Below are 12,500 nucleotides of genomic sequence, written 5' to 3'. Positions count from 1 at the left end.
CTTGTTTTCCTTTTATTTTACTCTGCTAGACTCGATATGTTCTAGGGACTTTAGTTTTGTTTTTTGTGTCTCTCTCCTTCCTTTTCCTTCTTTTATTTCCCTCGCTGGATTCGACACGTGTAGCGGAATTTAGTCTCGCCAGAAATGGAAACGTATTTTTACTTTATTTTTACCATATTTTCTCCGCTTTCACTATCCTGTGCAGAGTTCAGTATAAGTTGAGGGATTTGATTCGTTGTGAGTAAAAACTATCCTTTTCATACCCTCTTTTGCATTCAGTATGTGTTGACTGAGTTAAGATTTACCACAGAGAGAAGCGAAGTTCTAGTAGGATAAACGTGGCTATTTAGTTCCATAATTTGGCATTTTCTAGAGTTGCTGCTCTTCTAGTTTCTGTTGCTAGACTTATTAGTAGTACTATTATCAATGGAAACCAAACTCAATTATGACTCGTGTGACTATTTTCTTTGCGCTTTTCTTTCTCGTATATGCTGAGGACTTGCATTCTTTGACTATTTTTTATAATCAAGGACATGCACTGCGTTAAATCTAGAATATATGCACATTACAAAATAATGTAAAAAAATACCATTTTATTTTCACCCATTCGGCAACATTATGATTTCAATGTGAAGTCGTAGGAAACAAGATTTAAGTATATTTCAGCCTCTTCCCTCCTCTATGCATACAAAAGATTTTCTTATCATTCATTTTATTAAACTGAAATCCCTACTGTATTCACCACGAGTGTCGAAGAAAGGAAGAGAAGACAAAAAGAAAAGAAAAGAAAAAAAAAAAACTCATGGGTATATTTGAAATATTTGCGACGACACGTTCCTGTGCATTAACTGTAATCGTAAAGTGGTAGTTTAAAGCTAGTTGGTAGTTCGTAATTAGTAGCTAAAGCTAGTTTGCAAGGTATGTTACGAAACCAATCAGCTGTTCGCGCACTCACGGAAGTTTCGAAGATGTCCTGGAAATAGGAGAAGGAAAGTTTTAAGTAATGTCTATCTTTCTCTAACTCTGTACATGTGCACATACGCACATAGTTAGATATATATGTACGTATGCACATATATGTCTGTTTTTTTCTATCTCATATGTTTATCTTTCGGTACATAGATGAATAGGTAACTAGTTCAGTAAGCAATAAAGATTGATTAGTAGGTAGATTCACGTCTGCAATGTAATTTCAACTTATGCATCTCTTTCTTACTAAATAGGTTCATTTATGCCCAATATTTTATATCAGTTTATAAGTATTCTCTTTTCTTTATCTTCATCAAACTCTACCAGTTATTCTTCTTATTCTACTTATTCTTTTTCGTATTTCCCCCTTTCGTCTTGCTCGGTATGATTCTTTACATTCTTTCTCTCTCTTTTTCAAATCCTATCTCCGTTTTCTTTAGAGACAAATAACAGCTTGGTTTTCGTTCACTGAGACTTTTTTTTCGTATTTCCTTCTTCATTCGTTCATTTATTCATTTTTAGGGAGGGGGGGGGGATCTACAGTCCTTAAGATTCGGTTAGAAAGGCGTTTCTGTATATTGGTTTATCAGTTCAACAAGAAAATTCGATTAGTAATCAAACTATTTATATTGCTATAATTTATGTTCTTATTCTCGTTTTCCTTATCTTAATCACCGTCGTGTCTCCTAATTATAATCCGTCATCATTATAAGGCCACTAATATTACCCTAATTATCACAATTAGCACGTAATTACTCCTGGATAAGTGTTGTAATTACCGTCATTATCACAAACCTCGCCACAAATATTACCATTTATCTGTCACACTTCCCACCGCCTCGTCATGTTGATAACCACAGACAGACCTTCTCAAATACTTCTTAAAAATAATTAAATTCCATAAGTTCTACCTCAGAACCGCAAACATTTACCGACATAGATATCTACCACCATAATCGTTGCTTCATAAACATTTACCATTATGAACATCGACGATCATAAACATTGCCACTATAAACAGCTACCATTATGAACATCTACCATCATAAACATTGCCACCATAAACAGCTACCATCATAAACATTGCTTACATAAACTGCTACCACCATAAACATTAACCACAATAAATATCCATAAATACCTACCGCCATAAATCTACCGTCTATCCACTTCCAACCACTGCCACCACAAACCATACACCTTGCCATACTCAATACACCAGGCAACTAAACTGCCATATCACACACACACACCGCTATTTCACAACCACCACAGCTACAACACTCAAGCTACCAAAGCTATCCACAACTTCACTATCACTTCACCACGACCCGCACCACCATCTGAATAACTTCACCATCACCTTACCACAAACCACATCACCATCCCAACCACAACTTCACCTGCACTTCACCCCGACCCACATCACCATCCCAACCACAACTTCACCTGCACTTCACCCCGACCCACATCACCATCCCAACCACAACTTCACACATCACCACAACCCACATCACCAGCCCAACCACCCAACCATTTTCAACTACCATAATCGTCTGTATTAGTTACTAGTTATTGTTCAACGGATGTAATTGTCTCATATTAAGCTAAGTGACACCAAAATGACACCGAGACTCGATCAGATGTCATGACAGAGTATCATCTAATTTGCATGTCAATAACAGCGCACTTGGTAGGAGGTGAAGGAGGAAGAAAGAGGAGGAGGAGGAGGACGGAGAAGGACGGAGAGACAGGAGGAAAAGGAGATGGAGGAGGAAGAGACAGAAGGAAAGGGAGGAGGAGCAGAAAATAGGAGAGGGAAGTGGAAGTGGAGGACTAGGAAGAGGATTACGAAGAAAGAAAGGAGGAGAGGAGGAGGAGGAGAATAAGGAAAATAAAATGGAGAGGGGAAGTAAGAGGAGGAAAATGAAGTCAGAGATGAGGACTCTTAAAAAGGCTAGAGAGAAAAAGATTACGAGAGAGAGAGAGAGAGAGTGAGAGAGAGAGAGAGAGAGAGGGAGAGAGTGAGAAAGTGAAAGAGAGAGAGAAAGTGAAAGAGAGATTTAGGGAGAGGGTGGAGACAAAGAAAGAGAAAGAGAGGCCGAGAGAGACTCAGCCCAAACCAAGAGGGCTTTCCGTCGCAACCCCCGCCTTCAGAACCGGCAGAGATTCGAGAAGGTCGCGGGAGAGTGACAATCTGACATGAAAGCATGTTTCACGGCAGGCGCCCCGAATGGCTTACGAGGAGTGACAGCTGTGAGTGACAGGCTGTGACACGCCTCGTCCTTCTTCCGCCGTCTACTCGCAGCCGACGGGTTCGTCAGTTAGTCCGTGTCGACTGATTTTCTGCTTAATATGAGTTACTCTGTTCACTTTCTCTTGGAGTTTCTATGTATGCGTCGGTTTCATGTGTGTATGACTGTCTTTTTTTATCTTTCTATTTGGAAAGATTTTTTTTCTATTTGTTTCTCATCCATCGGGCTTTATCTTTGACTATTTATGCCTGCGTCTGTGTGTGTAAGTGCATACACACACGGGTACACACACACACACACACACACACATACACACACACGCACACACACACACACACCACACACACACACACACACACACACACACACACACACACACACACACACACACGCACGCACACACACACACACACACGTACCCAATATACACACATTTATGTAAATTTCCACACACAAAAAAAACGGATATAAAAATCACTCGAAATTCATATCCATAATTTCCATTCAACTAATTATGAATCAAACCTTATCACTCGGCGAATACCATGACGGTCAAAATCTCTCGAAGCTCTTTCAGAAGAAAATATCTGTCTCATAATTTTCAAGCGTTTCCTCCAATATATTAACTAACATCGTGATTTTTAACTTCCGAAAGGCGTACCCTCAGTTAATTAATATTTCTCATAGCTGATTAATAATGATCATAGTTGATTAACATTATGGTAATTTAGATCCGGATGAATATCAATGACAACATTTAAATTTTCCGGATGAATTAACACAGACTGAAAGGGCTCGTGAATGTTAATGCTAGAAGGTGAGGTATTTTGCAATTTGCACCTGTGATTCCGTAGCTTGAATTAGATTTCTAGGTGAGATGAGTTCTTGGTCTGTACACGCACTCACTTTTCCTCTTATGCAAGCTTGAGAGCGTGATGCATACGGACACACACACAAATACAGGTAATCCTATGCAGATGCAGACATACCACTCACTCACTCACTCACTCGCACTCACACACACACACACACACACACACGCACTCACTCGCACTCACTCACTCACTCGCACTCACTCACTCGCACTCACACTCACACACACACACACACACAGACTCACACACAGAAACACACGGAAACACATACACACCACACACAGACACACACACACACACACACACACACACACACACACACACACACACACACACACACACACACACGATCATACATATGCTTTTATATCCAAACAATCAAACACACACGCTCACATACTCCGAAAATGCATAGGCAGAGAGACAAACAAACATACCCAAACATACACTATACAGTGCGTTTAGTTTAGCCTAGAATTTAGTATTTTATATCAGATTGTTGACAATGTAAATAAAAGTGAATCGTAATAGAAACACCTTATTTTTCATTTTGATCATTTTGTGTTTACCTTACTATTCATCTATTTATTTGTTAATATTCTTTCTTGTGTGTGCATATGTATGTGTGTCTGTTTATGTACTCATCTCCTACTACCCCCCCCCAACCGCCACCACCCTCCGAGCTGCGCCATCGGCATCACAAGGTAATCAAGAAAGAGATTTCTAAAAAAAAAAAAAAAAAAAAATGTCCAAAAAATCTACGCCCATCCGGTAAGAAGTTTTCTTCGTCCCTTCTCCCTCTCCCTTTGATGTCTCCCTCATCGGTTCAACATCTCATCCACATATTTCGACAACGGCCCTTAGATTTGAAAAAAGAAACCCTGAAAAGATAATGCTGACGTTCTACTTGTAAATAGCACACAAAAAATGTATCTCCCTAAATGCACTGATTATAGGAACCACCCATACAGGGGAGAGGAAGGGGGATTGCTATTCATCAGCAAGTTGGATGGTTGAAGGCTGTGGGGAAAAGCGCATTCCTTTGGATGCAAGTAGAAGTCATGGATAAATGAGAGAAAAAATATATTTGCAATCATTGATCAGATCAATCATTTTGTATACTGAACGGGTTAATCATTTTGTATACTGAACGGGTTTATTATTTTGTATGCTGAACGGGTTAATCATTTTGTATAATGAACGGGTTAATCACCTCGTATACTGAACGGGATAATTATTTTGTATAATGAACGGGTTGATAATTTCGTATTTTCGGTTTATATTGGGGGAAAAGAGAAAGGCATATGGTAAAATCTGGATTGCTTTGCAATATGTCAGTAAGATAAATGGATTGTTTTTTTCTGATGAATATTTCTTTTTCATTTAAAAATCTAGTTACATGCGATGCTTGTTAGAGTCAATTACTAACTTTTTTTTTCATGTCTTTGATGTGAACTAATCAGATTTGTCTAATTTGTCTATCAAAACGTGATCGAAAAGTATCAGAATCAATCACAATACGTCTGCATCTGACTGACCATTAGGCCGATCTACCCTGGCACCTTTGCATAGCTTCCTCCAACTCTCTTTCTCTTTCGCCTTTCTTATCACTTTGCTGCGATAGCCCTGATGTATGATAAATGCATTGCCATGCCAGATTCAGTACCAAACAATAGCTGGCCAATCATGCAAATTCAGACAAATCAATTTTCATAGTTTAAAGAGGAGACTCGTTTGTCCCGTCGGCGTTTTAAATAGATAATATGAACGGGATTTCACACACAATATTTTTTTTTATAATTATAATTTAGTTTATTCCATTTGCCACAATGGTTATTAAGTTTGGTATAACAGGCTGTTTGCTTGTTTGCTTCTGAATTACCCCCTGTGTGCAAGGAGTGGCCGTGGTTACCATCCCCTGGTAATGCGGGATTTAAGCGCGGAGAATGCCTCACAGCACAAAATTCTTCGTTATAGTTACCTTCTATCACCAAAGAAGGCAGTAAAGGGCAGTAGAGTTTATTTTCATCACTTCTTTTTCACTTTTCCGTTTTTTTTTTACTATTTATTTTTTTAATCACCGCCTCGGTACGCCAAGACTTCGAACAAGTTGCGGGTAAGTGGGGACCGTTGAAATCAAGTCGTTTTATTTGAAGAGTTTGGCAACTTGTCACTTAAAAGCTTGCATAATGAAGCTTAAGATGAACATTCTCCCTAGTCCTGATTGCCGTCTCGAGCAAGAAGAAGATGAATGTTTACAGGCGCTTACTCTGCATACGTACCTCAGGGAACCTCTTTTACTGTATAAGTTTTAATGACAGTTATTGTCATGTCAACGAAATGATGGTCGCATGGCTGAGAGATGCAAGAAAATGCAGGAAACTGGCAGGGACACAAGGTATAAAGGAGAAAGAGAGTGAGCGAGTGAGTGCGTGAGTGAATGAGTGAGTGAATGACTGATGAGTTATTAAGTGAGTTAGTGAATGAGTAAGAGAGAGAGAGAGAGACAGACAGACAGAGACCGAGGCAGATAGAGATTTCCCTCACTGAATATCTACGACAAAAAATCTTGCGAAGTTGAGAGAACCCATGTAGAAAGTGTACCGCAATTCAGTCTTTTAAATCGCTAAAGCAACGCAAGTTCTTAATAGATTTATACAGTCTTGATTCTACTACATCCATCCCAAGGGCGAACTGCGGTTGATTCTCGAAAATTGAATGCAGGACGGTGATGAGACAAAGGCTTGAAGTTCCAGACCGACGTCCAAACTGATGAGCGATAATTTTCCACAAGTTGAACGCTGTCATTAGGATTCTTTTCTCTTAGAAACTGAAATGCGACGAAAGTCGTCAGTCTAAAGGGAATTAACATGCTGAAAACTAGTGAACAAATCCATTATTTTCAACATTTATTTTCTAGTGATGTAATTTTTCTTACGGTAATTATCCGAATTTGCCACTATTAGTCATGGCTCACAAATTTCCTCCTCATCAGCCAATCACAATCCTCGAATATTTGATAATAATCGTCAGCATCAACTTACGCTAATACGTTTCATACACTAACATCAGCGTATGGATTGAATGATAATACCACTTTAGAATTTGAATCTAAAAAGAAAGAAAAAGGAAAAAAAAATACATATGATCATTAGTTTCACATAAATGATTTTGTAAAACTGAAATCCAGTAAGAAGGTCTGAGTGGGGACTATACTAGCAGAAATTCACGCGACGAAATCCTTCGCTTTGCTGTCTGGATCCCAACGGTTTAATGAATTCTTCCATGAGAAACCCGCTTCATAATTTCATATGCGTAACCAGGTTCTTAATTTCCAAGTCTTGAGGAGAGTTCTTTCAAACTTTTTTATGTACTTTTTAAAACGTATTTCGTACAAGTTAAATGCGAACGTGTATATGGCTAAATGAGACTGTGGATGTAGTATCGAAAAAGATCATTCGTAAACTATTTTCAATAAGATTATCAAAGCCACAGAGTAACTCTACCTTCAGTCTGTTTGATTATTCCCTACCTCGTTAACAAGTGCTCGCCTACAGGTACTCGCCTACAGGAAAATTCACTATGTCTGGGCAATTCGCCGTACTTGCTAGTCGTGTTTAAAGGCGAGCGAACCGCATGATTAATTAACTTTATAGCACACACACATATGATAACGTGTTCTTTCACTCTCGCGCACATACAAATAGACTTTAATATAAAACCTTACATATACACGCAACTTTAGAAGAGACAGATAGTGATAATAGATATAAATACGATGTGGCACATGTGTATTCAGGGACACGTATTTGCAAATTCAAATTTTCTGACTCTCGCATGCACACACAAATGCCTACAAATCCAAGTTTATCCAGTATCATTCAAATGAAAATAGACCCGAAATCATTAGCATACTTTGTTTATCAGTCTTTCCGTATGAATAATGGTTGTTAGTAAAAAATACTGATTAAGGAATAGTTTAGTGGGAAAGGCAGAAGTGGAAAACCCTTGTAGATAGATGGAAGTGAAAGGGAATATAATTATTATTTTGTTTTTATCTGATTGCTATCTTTCCATACCTCATTAAATAAGGAATATCCTATTGTAATTTTTTTTTAATTATTTCACAGCGGAACTTTAATCTATCATTCTTTGCAAATTTAAACAAGCTTACGTCCATAATATAAACGCCTGTAAATCTACGGGAGACAACTCGCATTTCATAACTTTAAGGACATGACCATTTTTTTGTTATTATTATTTTGACATTAAACAAGTTATATAGGAAAAATATAAAAGAAGAGTATAGGCAATATAGTAGAAGGCATAGAGGTTCTGGACATCAGAGTAATTTAACACTGATATTTGGCGATTCATGAAACCTATAGACATTTTTTTATTAATTTCATAATAATTGATAAAGTATTTCATGCTCAAATCCAATTATGTTCTATACTTAACGACTTTCTTTTATCATTACTCTCAGATCAAACAGTTCCTTTTAAATGTATTCCATTTCTATTTAAATGCTGGCTCATAAATCTACGGACGGCAACCCACGTTTCACTACAGATATCTTATTGCATTCAACAACGTTCTCTCACATTTAACAAGATAGCTAGATAACAAAAAAAAAAAAAAAAAAAAATAGAAATAAATAATTAAAAAAAAAATATATATATATATATAGAGAGAGAGAGAAAGAGAGAGAGAGAGGAAAAATACAAAGGGAAGTATGGGAGAGACAATGAGACGGAGAGAAAGAGCATTTAACCTGATTTATTTTTTTATCTTTCATATCTTATTACATAAAGTGTCAGACTATGAGATCCAATTCTGCATTATACATGACGGGTTATTTCATTATTGGTTTCAAATACGATAGCGTTAATTGTAATTAATTTATCTTTCGATTTAAATTATCGGGCATAAGTCTACGGGTGAAAACCCATAGTTCACAAACATATTGACGCCGAGGAATGTCTTTTATCATTCCTCTAAATAAACAAGGTAACTTTAAACGCAATTAATTCTTTTCCAGTGCAAAAATGTTCGTTCACAAATCTACAGGCTTCCCTTTATGCTGTACGGCAAAGTACATGTTATCGAATTTATTTTGGAACCATATTTTCATATTACAACATGTCACATTTCCACTACTTTCTCTTCTGAAGAGACATTCTTAAGAAAAAAAAATCTCTAAAATCCTGAGAATCTAACGTATACTACCTGAAATCTTCCGATTACAGCGAAATGCATTTAACTTGGATGATAGGCTGTTTGCGAGTGTCTTATGTACTATAAATTTCCTTTTATGATATAAAAGTACAGCATTTATAATGCAACACATCCTGCAATACAGTTTTCTTCCATCAATAATTGATAATTTTCTACATTATCTCCAAAAAATACTTTCTTTGGATTGAGAGGTACAAAATTTAGTATTTTCATCGCTTACACAATAGATTCTGAAATATAAAGAACAGACTAACACATGATAACTTTTAATCTTTGGATTTCCCTGCAAGTCTGCGAGCAATATCCCAGGCCGTTCACTGTTAAAAAAATCGAATAGTTACGTAGCAAAGATAGCGAAAGCCATCCAAAATGAAAGTCGAACGCGAAACGGGTGTAAGTTGGAGAGTTAATTTTAGGGCCTCCCTCCGGCCAGAATGTTTACGTGTTGTGGGGCCGAACGAGCTCTCTCATGGCCCAAGTTTGGTCCCCTAAAAATACGAAAGGTTATTAATAAAGTTCATCACTTGCTCCGGTCAACTCCTAGGCTAAGGAAGGAAATGAAGGGAAGATATTGGAGCATCCTCAAAAGGGAAGGAAGTTGTGAGAAGTTTTCTGAGAGAGAAGGCGAGAGAGGCTCGGTACACTATACTCAGTTTTCTTTTCTTACTGAAGTGATGATTCACTTGAAGATAGTGATGATAAGTGGTAATAGGTTTGGTTGGTTTATTATAGAAATGTATATGCCTAGGAAGGAGTAGTAAAGAACAACAGTAAAAACAAAGAATAAAAGTAATAATGAGAGTGAATAAAAGAGACACAGAAGCAATAATCACGAACTTAAATCATAATGTAAAAGTATCATCACAAAATAAGACAGAAGCGAAGAGGAGCAAAGCGTTAAAGAGAAGAACAGACAGGCCCGGGCAACAAAGCTTTGTCAGAGAGCGACACTTGACACTCCGCGTATTCCTAGACCTACTGCCTCTCCAAACTCGCCCACGTTCCCCAGGCATGGGCGAGCACAATCTCAATCACACACACACACACACACAGACACACACACACACACACACACACACACACACACACACACACACACACACACACACACACACACACACACATGCACGCACGCACACACACACACATACACACACACACTCACACACACAAACACACACACACACACACACACACACACACACACAACTACACATATATCAGTGTATGTAACACTCGCGAACTAACCCTATTACGGCCTGACAATCAGATCAGGCCACGGAATTGTTATCGGGTAAAAATGACCTTTGCTACGATTCCATTTCGCGTTCGATTGGTCAATTACTCTCGCGGAATCAGCCAGTCAGTGAGTGATGATAAGACCATATGAACTTTTAAAGAGTTGTTTTCTATAATGGATTTCCGTGATGATTCGTAGAGTATATTGGCAGCTAGTTTTCTCGTAAATGGTTCATTGGATATTCATCTCATTCATTCATTTCAACTGACAGTGAAAGGTAGATTTGTTTCCTTTAGCCTCCGATCAAAAATAAAAAAAGCGTTTCAGTCTAGGCTTGCAAGCGCCTCGTCGAAATTTATGTAAACAAGCAATACACAAAGTCAGTTCTTCTGTTATCTAGGCTAGTGGATTCTCTTGAGCCTAAAGCATTTGTTTATGCATGAATAATGGCAGTGCAAGAGGTGGTGATGTTGCAAATTCTTGTCTGTGCTGGTTTCTTTGATCCAGAGTTGAAAGGAAAACGTTTCCAGATAAGACACTAAAATCATGCTGAATATATCATATCATATCTGTGTACATTTATATACACACTTACAGATTGACAGAAACTTAACTTATTTGATTTGGTGATTATTTTTTTTTGTCATCCCAGTTCTGTTATCAGCTAAAAAGATACTAAAGATAAAATACTGCAGTCATGTTATCAAAACATCAAGAGAGCTCTGTATTTCACTCTACAGATCTTTGTCATTTTTCTCTTCTTCTGTGATTTTTTTTCAATTTACTTTTTTCGCTTGCCCGACGGTGCTCTGATTAAAGTCTCTTCAAGGTTTATGATTTAATAATCTTTTGGAAACTCCCGCGACGTGAAGTATATGCAAGACTTGTAAACATTGATTTTTTTTGTCATATCAAGTTATGCAACTCTCCGACTTTCCATAAGATCAATTGGCTATATAAATACACACATTATATGCTGAATTACCCGACGTAGTATAACAAAACCTGTCATCCCGCCTAACATGCTACTCTTTTTTTCTTGTAGTAAATAGCATATTATTTTTTGCGGGGAAACGAATACACAACATTCAAATTACATTTTAATTAAACCTTAAACTGGGAAGGGTAGTTAATAGTCAAACAATAGCTTTTATCTCCACCAGAGGACGCCATAGAAGGTCGATGCCAGCAGGGACTCCTCTCTGCACGTCCCACTTCATCCCTCTATCTCTTTCTCTTCCTATTCTTTATTGTCTTTTTTCTTTTTCTCTTTTTCTTCCTCCTCCTCAACTTTTTTCTTTTCTTTTATTCTTTTTTCTTTTTTCTTTTTGTCTTTTGTCCTTGTCTTCGTTTTCTTCTACTTTTTTGGGGTCATTTCTTCCTTGCCTTCTTCTTTTCTTTTCTTTTCTTTTATTTCATTCGTCTTCTACCCTACTTCTCCTATTCTTCTTTTCATTTCTTCTTCGTCTTCTCCTCCCTTATTTTATCTTTTATTCTTCTTGCCTTTGTTCTTGTTCTTCTTCTCCCATATGTCAGCGTGTGATAGAAGAATGTGAAGGAATGGAAACAGAAAGAAACGTAACGCTGGTCCTATGAACATTGAAGTTTTTACAATCTAATTCGGAGATAGATAGATAGATAGATAGATAGAGTGAGAGAGTGGGTGAGAGAGAGAGAGAGAGAGAGAGAGAGATAGAGAGAGAGAGAGAGAGAGAGAGAGAGAGAGAGAGTGAGAGAGAGAGAGAGAGAGAGAAAGAGAAATGGGAACGATTAACTTATAGCGGGATAGACCGGGGTGTTGCCAAGGGAATAGGGTTTATCGAACTTCTGTGTATTTCATTTTTTTCTCGTCTTTTGCTTTCACGACGTTCGATTTACCCAGACTATTCTTGTTCATTAATGATAGTAATAACTGTAAACAAA

General features: G+C 37.6%; 1 protein-coding gene across 1 annotated transcript in view; it reads left to right on the top strand.

Annotated features, from left to right (window-relative positions):
- LOC119573059 (red pigment-concentrating hormone) overlaps nt 1–12,500 on the top strand; it is a 21,739-nt gene that overhangs the window by 313 nt on the left and 8,926 nt on the right. The gene's annotated exons all lie outside the window — the stretch shown is intronic.

This window comes from Penaeus monodon, chromosome 5, assembly GCF_015228065.2.
Source record: "Penaeus monodon isolate SGIC_2016 chromosome 5, NSTDA_Pmon_1, whole genome shotgun sequence".
NCBI classification, from domain to species: Eukaryota; Metazoa; Arthropoda; class Malacostraca; order Decapoda; family Penaeidae; genus Penaeus; species Penaeus monodon.
The sequence above is the reverse complement of the archived record's forward strand: the minus strand, read 5'-3'. Positions and strand labels throughout refer to the sequence as shown.